The 16,965-nt window shown below is 49.0% G+C and overlaps 1 protein-coding gene across 6 annotated transcripts in view; it reads right to left on the bottom strand.

Moving 5' to 3' along the window:
- Positions 1-16,965, bottom strand: part of LOC146208067 (solute carrier organic anion transporter family member 74D-like) — a 190,170-nt gene that overhangs the window by 172,545 nt on the left and 660 nt on the right. For 2 of the 6 annotated variants that reach the window (XM_084591740.1, XM_084591737.1), the window contains exon 1: positions 12,685-13,230. The exons of 2 other annotated variants lie outside the window; for them this stretch is intronic. The gene's annotated coding sequence lies outside the window, so the exon portion shown is untranslated. Of the gene's footprint in view, positions 1-11,420; positions 11,442-12,684; positions 13,231-16,965 lie in introns of those variants that run through there. 2 more of the 6 variants (XM_084591746.1, XM_084591742.1) reach the window with 2 other exon arrangements.

Here is a 16,965-nt window from a genome sequence, read left to right as displayed (position 1 = left end):
TTCAGTGTTTCGCACGGCCGCCCATTTTGTATGAATAACCGCTATATTAGCGAGAGCACGTACATATTCAATTCGTAGTCGGTTCGCTAAGCACCGTAGAACACGGCGTGGTTTCTTTTGATTGATTGATTGATTGATTGATTGATTTATAGGAAGTGAAAGGCGTTGCAACTGTCTCACTTGTTTTCTGTGCACACCTCAACCGCGCCGTAAGGGAAGGGAGGAAGGTGGGAGTGAAAGTGGAAAGAGAGAAAGAGGAGCCGTAGTGGACGGCTACGGAGTAATTTCGACCACCTGGGGATCTTTAGCGTGCGCTGACATCGCACAGCACACGGACGCCTCTTCGTATCCCTTCCACTGCATACCGCACAAGAGAACAAGGAAAAAGGAGACAAGGAAAAAAAACTGATTTATTTATAGGAAGGGAAAGGCGCGCTAACTGTCTCACTTGATTTCTGTGGACACCGCAACCGCACCGTAAGGGAAGGGAGGAAGATGGGAGTGAAAGTGGAAAGAGAGAAAGAGGAGCCGCAGTGGAGGGCTACGGAGTAATTTCGACCACCTGGGGATCTTTAACGTGCGCTGACATCGCACAGCACACGGACGCCTCTTCGTTTCGCCTCCATCGAAACGCAGCCGCCGAGGTCGGGTTCGAACCCGGGTACTCCGGCACAGTGACCGGGCGTCTTACCACTGCACCACCCCGGCGGGGCAGGAGACAAGGAGGCGATATCAAAAGAGCGCTTGTAAAGCTCCATAAGCCAATGCGGGAAAGCATCCTCCAATGTCACGCGGATAAACAAACCGCACAGGCAGACCCCACAAATGACAGAACATCCCCCCCACCCTTCCCTCCTTCAAAGGAGGTCACCTACCACTGATCCTGTACTTCGCCAGGCGAAGAAGACTTTCTTGTCACCTTTTGTTCGCTCACCCGTGACCTTCGCATTGTACTCGTGTCGCCGATCGCTGAACTGTGTTTACTCTTTTTTGGCCAACACACAAAGAGATGCATGCACACGAGGCCTCCCGTTTACTCACTCACGTCGCCACTATGCGAGGAGTGAATGTGAATAAAGAACGCGGGAGGGTGGAGAGGGGCACGACGTGCGGGAGGCCGTGCATCAACAAAACCCTTCTCCCACCTGCTACCGCAGCCACAACAGTCAGCTAGAGGGAGGAGGGAGACTCGTAGCATGCTTGTTTACAAACAACGCGCGTGCCGCAGTCATGCCGAGGAGGGGAGTGGGGGTGGCACGCGAACGCCGGATCCGACTGCACCGGGCTGCCCCTGTTGCTGCTGCCTCCGCACCTCTGGCAGGTGCGGGGGACACGCACGCGTCCGGGTGGCCTCCTTTCTCTCCAGCGTGCATCTAGCGCTCCTTTCTTCGCCGTCTTTCTCACTTCCTTCCCTATTTGTCCCGTTTTCATTTATGCGCTTGGATCTACTTAGGAGCGCGTCTGACATCGGGGAGCGACATATTTGATGCAAGCCGTAGAGGGTAAAGACGATGACGTCTACAGTGCGCGGACTTTGCACCGAATGCGAGTCGCTTCGAGCAAGCTTGGGTGAAAACTTCCTGCAGACATCGCCATCAATCGATCGATGAATAAATCCGCAAACTCCGCCGCGGAGAAATGTATCAGTGCTTAGAGGGCTCGACAACTGAGCGGGAAGACCCTGGTTCGACTAATGCCGCGGTAGCCGCTTTTCGACGGAGGCAAAACGCAAGGCGCCCGTGTGCTGTGCGATGCCAGTGCACGTTCAGGAACCTCGGGTGGTCGAAATATCCGGAGCCCTCCACAGCGGCGTCCCTCAGAGTACGACTCGCTTTGGGACGTAAAACTCCAAGAACCCGAAAATAGCAAATCGATCACTCAACTCCTTTCTACAATCCATGATTAATTCAGTTTTTTTTTTTTTTTTTTTTTTTTTTTTTGCGATCATGCATTAGAAGCACTACCCAGAAAAAAAAAAAAAACTGCGGCGTCAATTATCAGTCCCTACTGGCGTCCTGGACGGCAGTGAAGCTCCAGACCACAAACAGAATATATGCGTTCCGATGCACCTTTACTGCATCCGAGTCGCAACCCCTAGATACTACATCCGCAGAAGAAACTAACCAATAGTTAAATGACCCGAAAAGGCGCCAGGTTCTGTGCAAACTAACGTGTAGGGGTCCGCACACACCACCTGGAAACAATGACGCAAAACTGGACGTAAATGAGTCAACAGCTTTTAGGGCAGAGGGGGGAAGGGGGCAATCCCTACGAGCATGCACAATCGCGCCCTGCTATTCCCCTATTGTAATTGATAGGGACACCATATTCTACTCTGATGTATGCTGTACAGAGACGGAAGTCAATTGATTTGCGATGCCCCGAAGCCGCCAAGCTGCAGATACCACTGACGACGTCCTGGGAGCTCGAATGGATGTCCGAATCGGGCTATGAACGGACTGCACTGGCGTCACACTGGTCGCCATGACGGTGGACTAAGGTCACGGTGCAAGGCCGCGCGCTCATCTGGTATGCGCTCATCGCCATCTGTTCTGATGCACACCGCGGAAGCTATGCGTGGACCACCATGACGACGTCCGTGACGTCATGGGCAACCGTACGCGTTGCCGTACCTCACAACCACGTCTCTGAAGTCACTCACTCTCCCTCATGAATGCTTCGCCCAGTCGTCGAGCGCCCTAACCACAGCGCCACACAGGCGGGGCGGACTGCAAAATAAAATCTTTGGCGGAAACACGTAGATGTGGCAAGCGCGCAACAAAAGCGCGCCCTTCTGAGATGACAGCTGCCGAAGCGCTCCAGCGGGAGTCGCAATATGTCATCACCCTACAGTAATCATCGGCTCCGAAAGCAGCCCCATGTGTGTGCGCGCGCATTCCTGGGCGTGGAAAAACACCCGCGCGGCCTCGGCGGCGAAGGAGTCTGCCGCTGCAGCTGGGTTTGCTAGAGCGCGCGAAAAAATAAAATATTGAATAGACATTCGCGCCGAGAGACGCCGCGCGAAACGACGCACTGCTCGGCGTAACCATCCCTCCGCCGATTCCCGATAAAGCAGCGTGTTTTGAAAACGGCTGCCGCAACGAGGTGGTAAACCACTAACTGGCCAAGTTGTTTACTAATCAGTCGCTAGAAACGTTTCTGATGAACCTGCTGCCGCTGCAAGGAATCTCGACAGGGTGTCAGAGTTCTTCGCTGTATACAAAATGCGGTAACTGGGCGCGAAAACGGTGCGCTGATTCCCGTTGCTCAAGTTCCCGTTACACCGGCCAGGAAAATCATTGCAAATGGACGCACGGCAAAATTCGCATTAACTTCCTGAGTGTCCGGGGTAATGCATTCGGGGTAATTCATTCATATCCTTTAAGATCAAATCAATGTTCTTGTTCGAATGTATTCATTCTTCGAACTGCGGTAACAGAAAAAAGGAAATCAAGTCATTCCGGTGTACAGACTGCCCCAGCTAAAATGAACTAGTATTATTTTATAAAGAACCTAAGCGTTTTTCCGAACTAAAGTTAAGTGTGTTGCCGAGATTTATCTAAAGCATCAGCTCGATTTTTTTTTTCTCGCCTACTTGAACAAGTCGACTGCAACTAACATTTAAATACGGCTTTAAATCCCCAGTTGTAAACAGGACAGCTGCCACGAGCAAGAAAACAGTCCCAACGAGATGATTGAAATGGGTGACCTCAACGTAGCGCCCACAAAGTTTAAAATGTACCGCGTGACCGTGACAGTGTTCCGAGAGCCCGAAAATGGACGCACGTGTTTCACTTACGAAATCGACTGCTGGTAGCGCCACCCTGTGTTTCATTTATTATTCTTTCTAGCATATAACTCTTCCGCTTCGGGCTAGAGTGACATGTGATTAGAACGCGCTCCGCTATCGATATGGGCAACCCAACGTCACTATTTAAACTAAACTAAACCTAAAATAAATGTGTTCCTTTATCATAAGTGATGTCTGGCGCGGAAGCCAGTTCGTAATAAGTCAATAGATCGATGTGTGTGTGTGTGTGTGTGTGTGTGTGTGTGTGTGTGTGTGTGTGTGTGTGTGTGTGTGTGCGCGCGTGCGTGCGTGTGTGTGTGTGTGTGTGTGTGTGTGTGTGTGTGTGTGTGTGTGTGTGTGTGTGTGTGTACATACACACACATCGATCTATTCTTGACGTTTTTTTTTTTTTTGGTCGGCTGATACACCCGTAGCACCCGCCGTTTTCCCGCCATGTATCAGCGCTAGTCGGTGCTACCCTTTCACAGGCTGGCGCCCTCCCCTTTTCGGCCGTCGCGCAAATCCCATGCATCCTCCGTGTCTCGGGTTTTTTTTTTTTCTTTTTTTTTTTCTCGTCCCAAAAGAACGAGCTTGAAGGGGACTCTACTTGAAGGTTGCGTCAGAGGCGACGGTTGATAAGAAGGCCCACTTGTTCCCTCGGACCGGCCACTCCTTCCCACCCGCTCGTCCCCCGCCTCCGCAGGGTGATGCTGCGACGCCAGGTCGGTGACGACGGTCGCCACTGCACTGCCAAGGTGGCCTAGGAGATGTATCCGAGAAAATGCTCCTCCGCAAGTGACGACGCCTCGAAGCCTCATGTTCGGTGCCATTAGCGCAGTGCCAGGACAAGACACAAAGGCGCTTTCTCCATCTTTCCTCTTCCAAGGCAAGAATGATTCCTTAATCGCTGCGCCATGCTCACGCGCGTGTCATGGAATGGAAAGCGCAAGTTATTCTGCCGTGACAAATGGTGTTCGTTGGTTTGGTTTGTGCGGTTTAACGTCCCAAAGCGACTCAGGCTATGAGAGACGCCGTAGTGGAGGACTCCGGAAATTTCGACCACCTGGGGTTCTTTAACGTGCACTGACATCGCACAGCACACGGGTGTGTGTGTGTGTGTGTGTGTGTGAGAGAGAGAGAGAGAGAGAGAGAGAGAGAGAGAGAGAGAGAGAGAGAGAGAGAGAGAGAGAGAGAGAGAGAGAGAGAGTGGAAAGCGATGGAACCGAAATTTTGTTACGCAGGGAAGAGGTATCTTACCCCCGACCGAAAACAAATCGTGCCATCTTTGCAGGGCGGCGGACTGGAACGGCCAATCGAACGACGGAAGCCTGTTAAGTACAGCCACGTTGTTTTAATAAGGTATACGCGCCGTTTACGGTTCAATTTCCTGGCATCGTAACGTCATTGTGAAAGCCCGAGGACACCTTTTAGCGGTGCTCCAGCCGGCGCTTGAGGCGACAGAGTTTACGATCGTGCACAAGTCGACTTTCCAGGTTATGGAGCTGACAGATAACGCTGGCAGGTTCCACCAGAGTTATTCGACATGACCAGGAACGTAACTCTGAATGAAATCCGACGCATGACATTCAGTTGTTTCATGCACTACAGCAGACGGAAACGCACTCAATATATGTTATGAGAAATAATCGAGTTATATATGGTGGCTCAATGCAGTCCTTTTTCTCTCTCAAAACCATGACCGCCATTTTTTCTTTCAGCAGCGCTGCACAGTTCTTCACCTAACGCCGGCGCAGAGCACGACAAATCTAGAGACTTATTTAACCTCTAATTATTGGAACAATAAGACCGCCGGATTCGATCTAAAGGCGACTATGGGTAACTTGCCAAGTGCGCGATACATGGCGTACACGACCAAACAGCTGTGGCTACAGCCTGTCTTCAAGTGCAGTAAGGTACACATCCATGAGTGGCGATGGAAAATAGAATGCTGAATTTGTCAAAACAATTCGTGAGGACAAAAAAGAGAGAGAGAGAAAAAAAAAAGCCGGGGTTTAACAGAGCTAAAACCGATTAAGACATGCCGAAGAAGTGTTTGGTATGGGTTTGCTTGACGGTTTGGCGTTGAGGGAGTGGCGCATAGTTTGACAAAGTGAATGACTTTAGTTGTTTGGTTTGGTTTCGGGGGGAGGGGGGGGGGGGGTGCAGTCCGTGTTTCTTCTCGGTGAGCGTCTACACTTACGATCAATCTCGTATAGAACTGGAGGTAGACATGCCGTTTTCGGTTCGAACATCTATCGCAAACTAGCTTCCAACTTTACTATACCAGATGGATGCCAAATGGGAAAAGAAATATGGCCCCACCCTGAGCGCTGCACAAAGAACGATTATTTGCGTCACACTTTTTATATAAAATCACGCCCGTATTTTTTTTCCGGCATGTTTGGAACGATGCTAAGTTTCTTCCCGACAATTCTGAGGCCGCCCCACAGCGGTGACTGGTTACCAACGTTTGACCAGCTGCCTTCCCTCAAACAGTTTCATTTATAATACACAAGTTTTCGCGCAGCATTGCTTTTATCTTTCATTACCAGTGTGTCTGTTAAGTTATAAAATGAAAATGTGTCGTATTTTTTTTTTTTTTGTTCTGTACTGATGTCACAGGTAATAAAGAGGAGAAAAGAACGAACCGCGGTGGCGCAGTGATTAAGATGCCCGACTACTGAGCCGCAATACCCGAGTTCGAAACCGACCGCCGGCGAATGCGTTTCATTGGAGGCGAAACGAAGAGGCGCCCCGCCCCGTGTACTGAAATATTGATTGATTTTATAGGAAGGGAAAGGCGCGGTAACTGTCTCACTTGTTTTCTGTGGACACCTCAACCGCGCCGTAAGGGAAGGAAGGTGGGAATGAAAGTGGAAAGAGAAAGAGGAGCCGTAGTGGAGGGCTACGGAGTAATTTCGACCACCTGGGGATCTTTGATTGAATGTCCTTTATTGAATGGGAAGGCTCATGGCTATGGATGGGGATAAAGGGAAGTAGACAATCTTTAACGTGCGCTGATATCACACAGCACACGGACGCCTCTTCGTTTCGCCTCCATCGAAACGCAGCCGCCGAGGTCGGGTTCGAGCCCGAGTACTCCGACACAGTAGTCGGGCGTCTTACCACTGCACCACCCCGGCGGGGCTCCCATGTGCTGCGCGGTGTCAGTCAGTACACGTGTTCCAAATTACTCCGTAAACCTTCACAATATATGACACTGCTTTCTATCTTTCCCCTTCCACTCCCGCTTTCCCTTACGCCTCTGGTCAGGTGTCCACGGAGAAGTGCGACAGATACCGCGCCCTTCCTTTCCTGTAAAGCAATTTATTTTAATTCTGGAGTGCGGCAACGGCTTTTGGTCACAAAGAGCCCGAGTACGGCTCTCGCGTAAAAACAGAACATTTCACACTTATTTAAGGCATCGCTACATGGATGTGAACGGAGATCGCAGTTTATTCGCAGTACTGTTGTTGCTGTCCAACTCAAAGGCTCGGTCTGTCAGAGCGGAGTTGAAACTGTCGAGCACGAGACGGCAGCTTGGGAGCCTGTCCTTTGCTTATAAACCAGAGTCGTGCAGATATGTAGAAGCCGTCGCACCGCGCTTATCTACGGCTTTCGCGCCGCTGCGAGAATCTGCGAGGATTACACGCGCCTGCGAGGGATGGGGGTCCAGAAACATGCCTTCGCGAATTCACTATCTACGAATTAAAACAGAACTCTGTGATGTACACTGTAAACAAAATCGCACCCTCTCCGCGTCTATAACTAACGCCCTCTAGGAAGGGTTCACTGAGGTATACTGATCCACTTATCAAGCAGGAATGCACGCATTAAAAGGGGTACATGAGTACCTCAATGCACCCTTCCTGCGGGGTGTGAGGTGTATGCACAGAAATGCACCTTTAAGTGTGCGATTTCGTTTACAGTGGAGATGAATGTTTCAAGCTCAGAGGCCACAGAAGAAAAAAAGAACGACAGAAATGTTAAGGAAGCAAAAACAACGTATAGTTTTTGCGAAGCAATTTAGGCAATTACAATATCTATGTATTAGGACCTCGGATACGCGAGCGAAGCGACAGTCATCCGAACAAGTAATCATCGTTAGCTGTTCAGACAATCATATATTCCTTTTAGGAATCGAAATTATGAGAATACCATTCGGGCCCTCTCGACAGAAGTCCGCCAAAGTATACACGCGGCCTACCGGTTTGTATGTTGTAATATGCTATACAGGAACTATTCAGTTTCACGTGATAAAATACCCGTTTCACTGGCTGTCCATTATATTCGTGAAGTCCGTATACGTACTATTTTTTTTTTTTTTCGCTTCCATAAGCATGCACCATACTTCCTGTGACAAATACAACGAAATAATTCAACCAGAGGAATTATTTCCTTTATTTGTCTGCCATGATGAGCAGACATAACCGTATTCGGAAGAAATTTCGCCAGATATGCGAGAAAGTGAAAATGCAATGAAATGTGGTTGACCTTGCCTACAATACTTTAAGCTTTGCTTACAAGCGTACGATCAATACAGTGCAGCATCGACCACAGTTCCATATATCGGTGAAGTAGCAGTGGTAGTATAATACATTTATTTGGATTACGTCAGTTTGGTCGGGTCCTCAATCCGGGACTCCGTTGGCTAATGCCGCTGCCCGAGCTCTGCCCAGCAAGGTCCTTTTTGCCGCGAGGTCGGAGCTGGACAGGGCCACCTCCCAATCCGCCCACGTTGCGAGGGATGACTTGGTTTTCTTAGCAAGCCCATACCATGTGGTAAAGGTCTGCTTTCTGGCCGCAGAATGTGTTTTCAGGTGAGAAAGTACCCAGACTTATTTTGTGCAGTCTAGCTGGGCTGCTGTAGGACACTGTAAAGGCCCGAAGTAACACTCCTCTGACTCTGTCGAGTCCTTTAACAGGTGCTAGGAATGTGTGTCTCGCTAAGCGGAAGTATTGCAGTATCTCGCGATATGTAGTGAGGGGCTGAGGGTGGTCATGTGAGGGGAGTGATGACCGATCCCAGGACGCTCGGGTTGCGGCATGTGCACAATCGTTTCCCTCTAACCCTTGATGACTAGGTACCCATATTAGTTTTGTCTGAGACCTGGTGTCTGGCTTGGGATACGATTTTACAGGCCAAGGGTGAAACCCGGCCTCGCATATATTTCCGAAACAAACGCGGACCAAGGGGCACTGGATGATTCCCATGAATGAATATGGCACCGTTTACACGTGTTTTGTCTGTAAACTCACAATTACTACCTCCTGATACAGATAGATAGATAGATGGATGGATTTATTGAAAGGAAGGGCAGATAGGTTGACCGGAATGATTAAAATCTGGCCTGCTACTCTGCACTGGGGAAGGGGAGAAGAAAGAGGATCATGACGAGTGACGATGAGGGAGAAGGCATATGAAATATATATACAAGCACGGCAGCCTGCTTCACAAGCGCGTATCAAGTTTACAAAAAACGGCAAAGAGCACCCACTGCCTGAACACCCCTCCCCTTGTCCTGCCAAGCGCCTGCAGCAGCAGTTCCTCCGACAGAGGCCTCTTACCCAAACGCTTCAAGGAAGCGGCTAGCACATTTCTTTCACACGCATACACTGGGCACACCAATTATATATGTCCACAGTCTCGGGGATGACACAAATTGAACATTCCGGGGAGTCCATCTGTTCAGCTAAATGTAAGTACCTTCGCGTGAAAGCCACGTTTAAGCGAAGTTTATGTACCAAGCATGCATGATGACGCGGAATATCACGCGGAACATAAAATTGCAATGTTCCATCGAGCCTTTTTAGACGAATGTGCCAGGCGTCTAGCTGGGCCCAGTAAGCTGCCGTAGCCTTCTTCTACAGTTCATTAGAAGACAGGTCGTATCCGCTCGTGAAAGAGGCTCAGCAGTTTGGAGGCCGTTGCTGAGTGCGCTTTTCGCTTCAACATCGCCCTATTCATTCCCATGGAGCGCAGTGGAGAGGGATCCATCGAAACACTATCCTGTGGCCTTGCAGTTGGGCATATCTGAGGAGCTCCATAATGTTTAGTGCCAGGGAGGGACTGAATGGTTGCAGCATGAGAATCTCCTGATAGAGAGGCAACTGCGTGGCATGATTGACCTGTCGACACGAAGAGAAAAAGTACGTACGAACAGCCATGAACAGTACCAGGCATTTCTTACCTAGCGTTCTCAGTTTTGCCCGTGTTCCCTGTTGCACACCCTGCACGATGGAGAACACCTTACGCGATTAGGCGTAGCTCGCGCTGCACGCCGGGTACAGCCTACTGTATGCTTGACAAAAGTTGAGGGCGTCGCATAAAGGGCAATTAGACAGCCCAATCATGCGGGACAAGACAACGTTATCTCAGTTCGTGATAACGCCCAAGCGAGCAGCCTTATGTTTATCCCACGACATACCTCGACTTTCATCCGTCGCAACTTGATCTATGCGGTCAGTCGCTTGGTGCATGCACTCTAGCCTTCGACCGGCTTCTTAGGACTTGAAACACAGGGAAACGGACCGCACCCTACCCCTACCACACAGTAGTTATTACAGTTAGTCGTCAAGCCAAGCCCATTTTCTCGTCTAGCGAAACTCGAGATCGCTAGTGCCGGACGCAAGGCTCCCGAGCGTAATCAGTACAAGCATCACGACGGCACGGGGGCCGTTTAGCGCGAAACGCCGCTACCTATCTCCTGCCATCGTGATACGGGAGGTCCGCGGACGTCTTCGCATTTCATCACCGCGCCCTTTGCCAAGTCAACGCGCCGTGTAACGACAGCCGGCACTTCAAGAGGAGGAAGCATTGCGCAACACACGTCTTTCCCCCTCAAGAGCCTCGCTACCGCCGCCGGCAGAGGGCGCAGGACAACGCAGCGCCATCGGCCACCCACATACCCTGACCACCCTGACCTTCATCCATCCCCGCCAATCGGCCAGCCCTACGCCGCCACGCTCTAGTTCCAAGACGCGCGCCACATAAAAACGGGATTAGCGACCAAGGCTAGCTGCCACGGCGCCTCCTTTTACTGCACACAGCTCCATAGGAAGCGGTTCTGCGCGCAACTCTTCACAGCTGCCAAGAGCACTCGAATAATATATCATAGCCAGACCGCTAGCAATGTACGCCGTAGCGACGTCTGCTGCTGGAGGCGTTTTATGGCGCTCTATTTACGAGTAAAGGCTACCACGGAAACAAGTCACAGTGAACTGATAGGAAAGCAACTACGGCAACGCTATCGTGGAGAGCGCGTGGTTTTATTAAACGCGCCGCGGCGGCCGCAGACACACCGACGCGGCAGTGCGGCTTGAACCACCTGCGTCTCTTCCTCTACAAAGAGCAGTGCAAGCGGGCTCTGTTTACGAAGTTGCAGTCCAGCGACCGCACAACAACCTCGCCCCTCCTCACTGCAGGCACCATTCCCGCTAAAGACGAACGAGCTGGGGGGTCCAACAAACCAAACACTTCCGACATGAAGCCGGTAGAAAGACGGCTTATCCCAGGGCAAGGTGCAAGATAATGAACGAAAGCACCTTAAAAACAAAGAACGCATGAAAATTTAAAAAAAAAAAATGAAAGAACACAGCGAGGGAGGAGGAGGAGCGCTCAAATTCGTACCTACGGTCTACGGCCCACCATGATCAGTCTCATTTGGTCCTGCCGCCAAGAAGAATGCCGGCGAGGTTTACAGGTCATAAATCACGGCCAAAATGAGCCTTCGCATGGCCTCCCTGAACCTCCTATCCAGGCGCGCAGGCAGGGAGGGTCGACGGTTACGCAACGCCAAAACGAAGAGATAAAATGTAACCCGCCTTTTACAAAGCACTCCCCGACGAGGGAAAAAGAAATCTAAATGGAGGGAAAGTAAGCGCAAGCAGAAGGGAGAATGGGAGGTACGAGCGGAAGTCTCTATCTAATCCAACTTCCGCCCCTTTTTCTTCACGTCACGACTTCCCCGGCGCCCGCATATTGCGGACACCGGATAATGTGGCCATGCGATCAGCATACAAAGCGGAAGGGAATATGCACACACAAAAAAGCTAGAGTCCCGAAAAAACTAGGCGGTGGGAAGCAGGAGGGGGGGGGGGGGGGGGGATTAAATTAAAGACTATTCGAACGTCGTCGCGCATTTTGGCGCGCAGCGCAGAACGCGCCGAAAGACATGGTCGCGCGACGGCGACGTGGTTAGGCAGGCGCGTGCCGCATAGCGTGGAAGGATGTGCGGCGCCTCCGTTTACAGACAAGCCGCTCATTCACCTGCGGCGGCGACCTTGAAACGACGAGACGCCGAAGAAAACACAGGAGGGGGGTGCAGCAGCAGGGCACGCGATTCCCCGCATACGAGACGGCGAGCCACACTCTACTTGCCGCCTTCGCCGAATAAATAAAGCGGGATGGAAAACGCCGCCGCCGGCAGGAGCGACTGGGCGACTTTTGCTGCTTTCCTTTTCTCTTTTTAGCCGCAGGCCTTGACGACACACTCATTTTTCAAGGTCGGCTGCAAACAGTGCTCAGGAGAGCTGCCTGCAGCCGCTAGCGCAGCCAGACCACATGCAGGCGTGTCGGCTCGGCTCAAAGAGGGCGGCAGAAGCAGTGAAAATGGAGAGCACATCGGATCAAACAAAATGCGATCAGTAAACCGAGATCGAAGGCTGCGCGCTAAAGCTACAAGTTTGTTAAACTACAGCATGGCTGGCTACAAGTTTGTTAAACTACAGCATGGCTGGCGGTGCCACGAGTTCACGATTTCAGCTCGTGACAGCGTGCAATATTGAGCGCAAATCAATCTTCCGCATGACTAATGCACGCAAAAATGATCGCGACCAGCGACAGTTATTTACAAAGCGAAACAAAAATGAAAGTACAAGAGAATGAAACTTACCGGTATCGGTGCAAGCTGGAGCCGGTTTCACAGACGAACTTTCAGACTGCACTGAGTTCGCGTCGTATCCAGTGCACACACGCCGCGCCGCAATCGAAACCACACCACCGAGCGCACGCGCCGCAGCCACACAGATTATATTCAGAGACACGAATGCCACAGAGCGCGATTATCCCGCGCAAACAAGCCGAACGCAGAGACCGCGTGCAGGAGGTGCGTTGAAACGGCAAAATAGCAGAGATCGGGAACCCGTGCTATCGTAATCCGTCCGTCCGCACGCGCAGCAGCCGCGCGAAACGACGACGCTTTCTCGTAGCCTAGAGCCGCCGCCGCTCCGTCGGGCTGCGTGCCGCAAGCGTTGCCGAGTCGACTCGGTGGTCTTCGCGAGAAGCAGGCCTATCACGGGGCCTGTTGCAGCAACGGGGCGTGCGGTGGCAGCAGCTCGCGGGGTGCGACGACGCCTCCGGAGATCGGCGAGAGTTGCCGCCGGAGGAACTGAAGTGCGGCGGCCGGCGCCGATGTCATCATGGCGCACGCGGCAGACGGCCAGGTAGAGGTGCGGCGGCGCTACTGTCGCAACGCGAGCGGCGGCGGCGCGCGCATGCGCGACGGAGGCCGACGCTCTCTTCAGGCGACTGCCGCCGGCCGTCGCCGTGATCGCTTCTCCGACGTCGAAACCAGCAACGCGCAGGCGCCGGAGCATATGGGGCACAATGCGAAATGGTGGGGAGGTATCTGAATTTACACAAATTTGGGGTTTCATCAAAAATTTTGGCGGAGACTGGTGACACGCACCGTGGCACCAGCAAAACGCTGCTGCCACGCACAAAATACGTCACCCTACGTCATCATAAACTAAGCAAAAGAAAAAATGTGCGCAACAGCAAGTGAAACATTTATGATACTAATTTATAACTTAAAATCGTGGCTTAAAATAAGTTATTGTTCATTTTCTTAATAATTTTAACTTATGTAGGTATCGGCCTATCGGCGGCGTTGGGTTGGGTCATGGCGTTGGTCGCGCACTCATAGGCGCACTTGTCTTGCACTTGTACTCATGGCTTATTTCCATGCCTATTTCAGTCGAAGCGTTTCGCGTACTCATATATCAAATCCTCCTCGCTAATCTCCTTGCTAATCTCCTTGCTAATCTCTGAATTAGCAAGGAGGATTTGAGAAATCCGCGCTTGGTTGCTACAATCAAGCACGGAGTTTGGACGCGCTTGATTGTGACGTACAGTTGCAGACGAAGTTTTTCTCGTGTAGTGCAATTTCTAGCTTCGCTCTGGGCTTCGGGTTCGGCTGTGCATTGTGCGCTTCATTCGACGCAAGGGAATTAGGCTCCCCGTGGGCTGCTTATCTCGTTGTTCTGCCGAAAGTATTCCGCCTTCAAATACGCAGTTGGTGCAGTGTTCTGTTCCATAGCTCTAAGGCTGTACGTTATGGCACTGCATTTATTTACCTCCGAATTCCTTTTTGCGGTCAGCTAGGCTACGCGTTCGCAATTAATAATTCAGTGTTTAATGTATCTGATAGAAACAGGAAATACAGGCTGTATGGCCGGTTAACATCGCTTGTCAGAAAGAAACTGCAGGCAGCAACAGCTGGTGAATATTCGAGGTTGCTTTGGTTGCCTTTGGTACTTATATGAAACTATATATGTATGACCGCGAACTGGGTTTGCATTATGGCTCAGCAGTGTAAGTCAGAAAAAACGGTACATAATGCAAACTCCTGTTTTTGGAAGGTGCAGTTGTACTGAGTGTGCCCTGTATCTGAATTAACTCAGCAGTTTTCGTGGAGCCTCCCCGCCCATACTTCTATAGTTTCCATCTTTCAGAGATTTGTTCAAGTCAGTGCAGTGGCATCGTCTTTTGACTTGTTATTATGTGAAAGTTGCGATATGGGCAGTATGGTATGTTTTTCATCAAGACACTGGCCCAGTCAAGAAAAAAAATGATTTTCAATTGAGGTTTGCAGTTGCAAAATTTCTAAATATGCTTTTGGCACAGACTCGAAGCACCAGTTTGAATAAATTGAACATTCCAATTAGGCAGTTCAGCTAAGGCTTCCAGTTTTGATGCTTATTTTGCTGGCACTGACCTGAAATGGCAGCTCCAAGCGGGCGACAGGCAAGCATGCATTCATATGACACATAGACCATAGGAACACTATATATACCCGAAGAGTTGACACGATCTTTTCTTTGTTGGGGTTCATATGCCTCGCACATTGGACCCTCCTCTTGCATTCAGTGGCAGATCTTCAGGAGTCAGAGTTACTTCGTTTAATCACAACTTATGTGGTTATAGAAATTATGCAAACTACACAGCAGTTTAAGTTGTAACATTTTTTTATTGAATGTTCCGAAGTAAGTGCCAATCAGAAGTAGAGAAACCATTTGAGCTACCTGATTACATTCACAAGTCCAGCTGGCATGACTTAATCTATTTCATTCCTAATAGACACTTGGTGTCTTTTATCCTGGGGTAAATTGGCAGCTCACTTGGCAAAGTTACTGTTCAAAAGCAATTAAATTATATTACCAATTACTTGCTAAGCCTTAAAAATATAATGAAATTGCTAAATACTGCTCCCAAAAAGTAATGACATTACCATTACTTCCGCAGAGCAAATTCCTTCTCATTAATTACTGTCTGGATTTCATCTGTATATAAACTAAGTAAAGCTTGTGAACAAAACCTCTCCAAACACTAGAGCACATTCTTTCATCTTCCTGCCTAATTCCATCCAGTAAGACTATTCCCTCCCCTTTTCCTACAGAACAGGCTATTAAAAATATAAGACAATGGCAACAAAAACAATCGTGGTCAAACACGCCGTGAACATTTCCGCCTGTCTTTTCCCCCAAACCCCTTGTTTGCCCGTGATGGCAAGTGTAACCAGGCACCACTGTGCCTATAGCCAGTATGCAACAGTGAGTGCTACTGCACACTTTTAACTAGTTTTGACCTTCTACCATTTTGCACCATCTGTCACTTCAATGGACCCTCAACGCCTTACATGTATACCTTCTGCTTAGAGAATGGTTGTGATCCGGAGACACAGGGCAGGTCTGAGGCCTTGAACATGTAGTTCTACTCAATTCTGTCTTTTTTGCTTATCCATCACTGTGGGACAGGCTTGCTGCATGTCATTACTCTTTTCTTGGCATCGTACCGGGAGTACATAGTATGAAGTATAGAAACAGCAGTGAGTCACTTTAGTAAAAGTAATTTTGAAATGAATGAATTACTTTCAGTGCTTAAAGTCTGGCTCTATCAGAGAGTGAGAGACTAGAAATTTGAGCGCAATTGTTGAGGAGGAACTAAGAGGGTGAGAGAAAGGGCTGGTGGCCTTTGCACATGTTTCTATTTAAATGGGAGAAATTATATATATATATATATATATATATAATAGAGCGAAGGGTACGCTTCATTTAAAGAAACATTTTATTAGACTCGACGTTTCGATCGGAGACCGATCTTTCTCGAGAGACTCTTGAGAAAGATCGGTCTCCGATCGAAACGTCGAGTCTAATAAAATGTTTCTTTAATGAAGCGTACCCTTCGCTCTATTATTTTTTAAGCGGCCAAGTACGTTAAATGTTCTCGCATCCTATATATATATATATATATATATATATATATATATATATATATATATATATATATATATATATATATATATATATATATATATATATATATATATATTAAGGAGGTTTTTGTGATCATTTTATGACATGCACCTGAAAAAGTGATCCCTGCACTCTGCCAGCATGATCGATGATCTGTGATGTAAAGCAGCTTATAGTGAAACAACAAAGTGTCAGCACTTGTAACATATGCAATATTTCTTTAAAGCACTTTATATAGAAAGTACAATCTTAATTGCACGTTAAATGTAAAATCAACTAAGTAAAAAATATATATGCTATAATTTTTACACTTCAAGTGAACGCAATGAAAATTACCAAAAAATATTGTAAGAGCTACCAGCTTGGTTTGTCTGGTGACAAGTGCATCATCTGAATAATATTGCGTGAGCATATTGACAATTTGCTCAGCTAGTACCAAAACACAGTGTGAACCGGCAAAACCAAAGAGATGGCATGTGAAAATACCTTAATTAGTTCCAGCCTCTGTGTAAAGGGACTAACTTTTGTTTTCTTCATCACAGGTTTTAGAAAATTCTAATTCTTACTAAAATTAAGTAATAATTCTTACAAAAACTTGCTGCAAAATTTTCTAACAATCATAAGCATTCTCTGATTGCCAC

The sequence above is a fragment of the Amblyomma maculatum genome, chromosome 1 (assembly GCF_055883805.1).
Source record: "Amblyomma maculatum isolate TAMU_Amacu chromosome 1, ASM5588380v1, whole genome shotgun sequence".
Classification (NCBI taxonomy): Eukaryota; Metazoa; Arthropoda; class Arachnida; order Ixodida; family Ixodidae; genus Amblyomma; species Amblyomma maculatum.
This window is presented reverse-complemented; position numbering and strand designations above follow the sequence as displayed.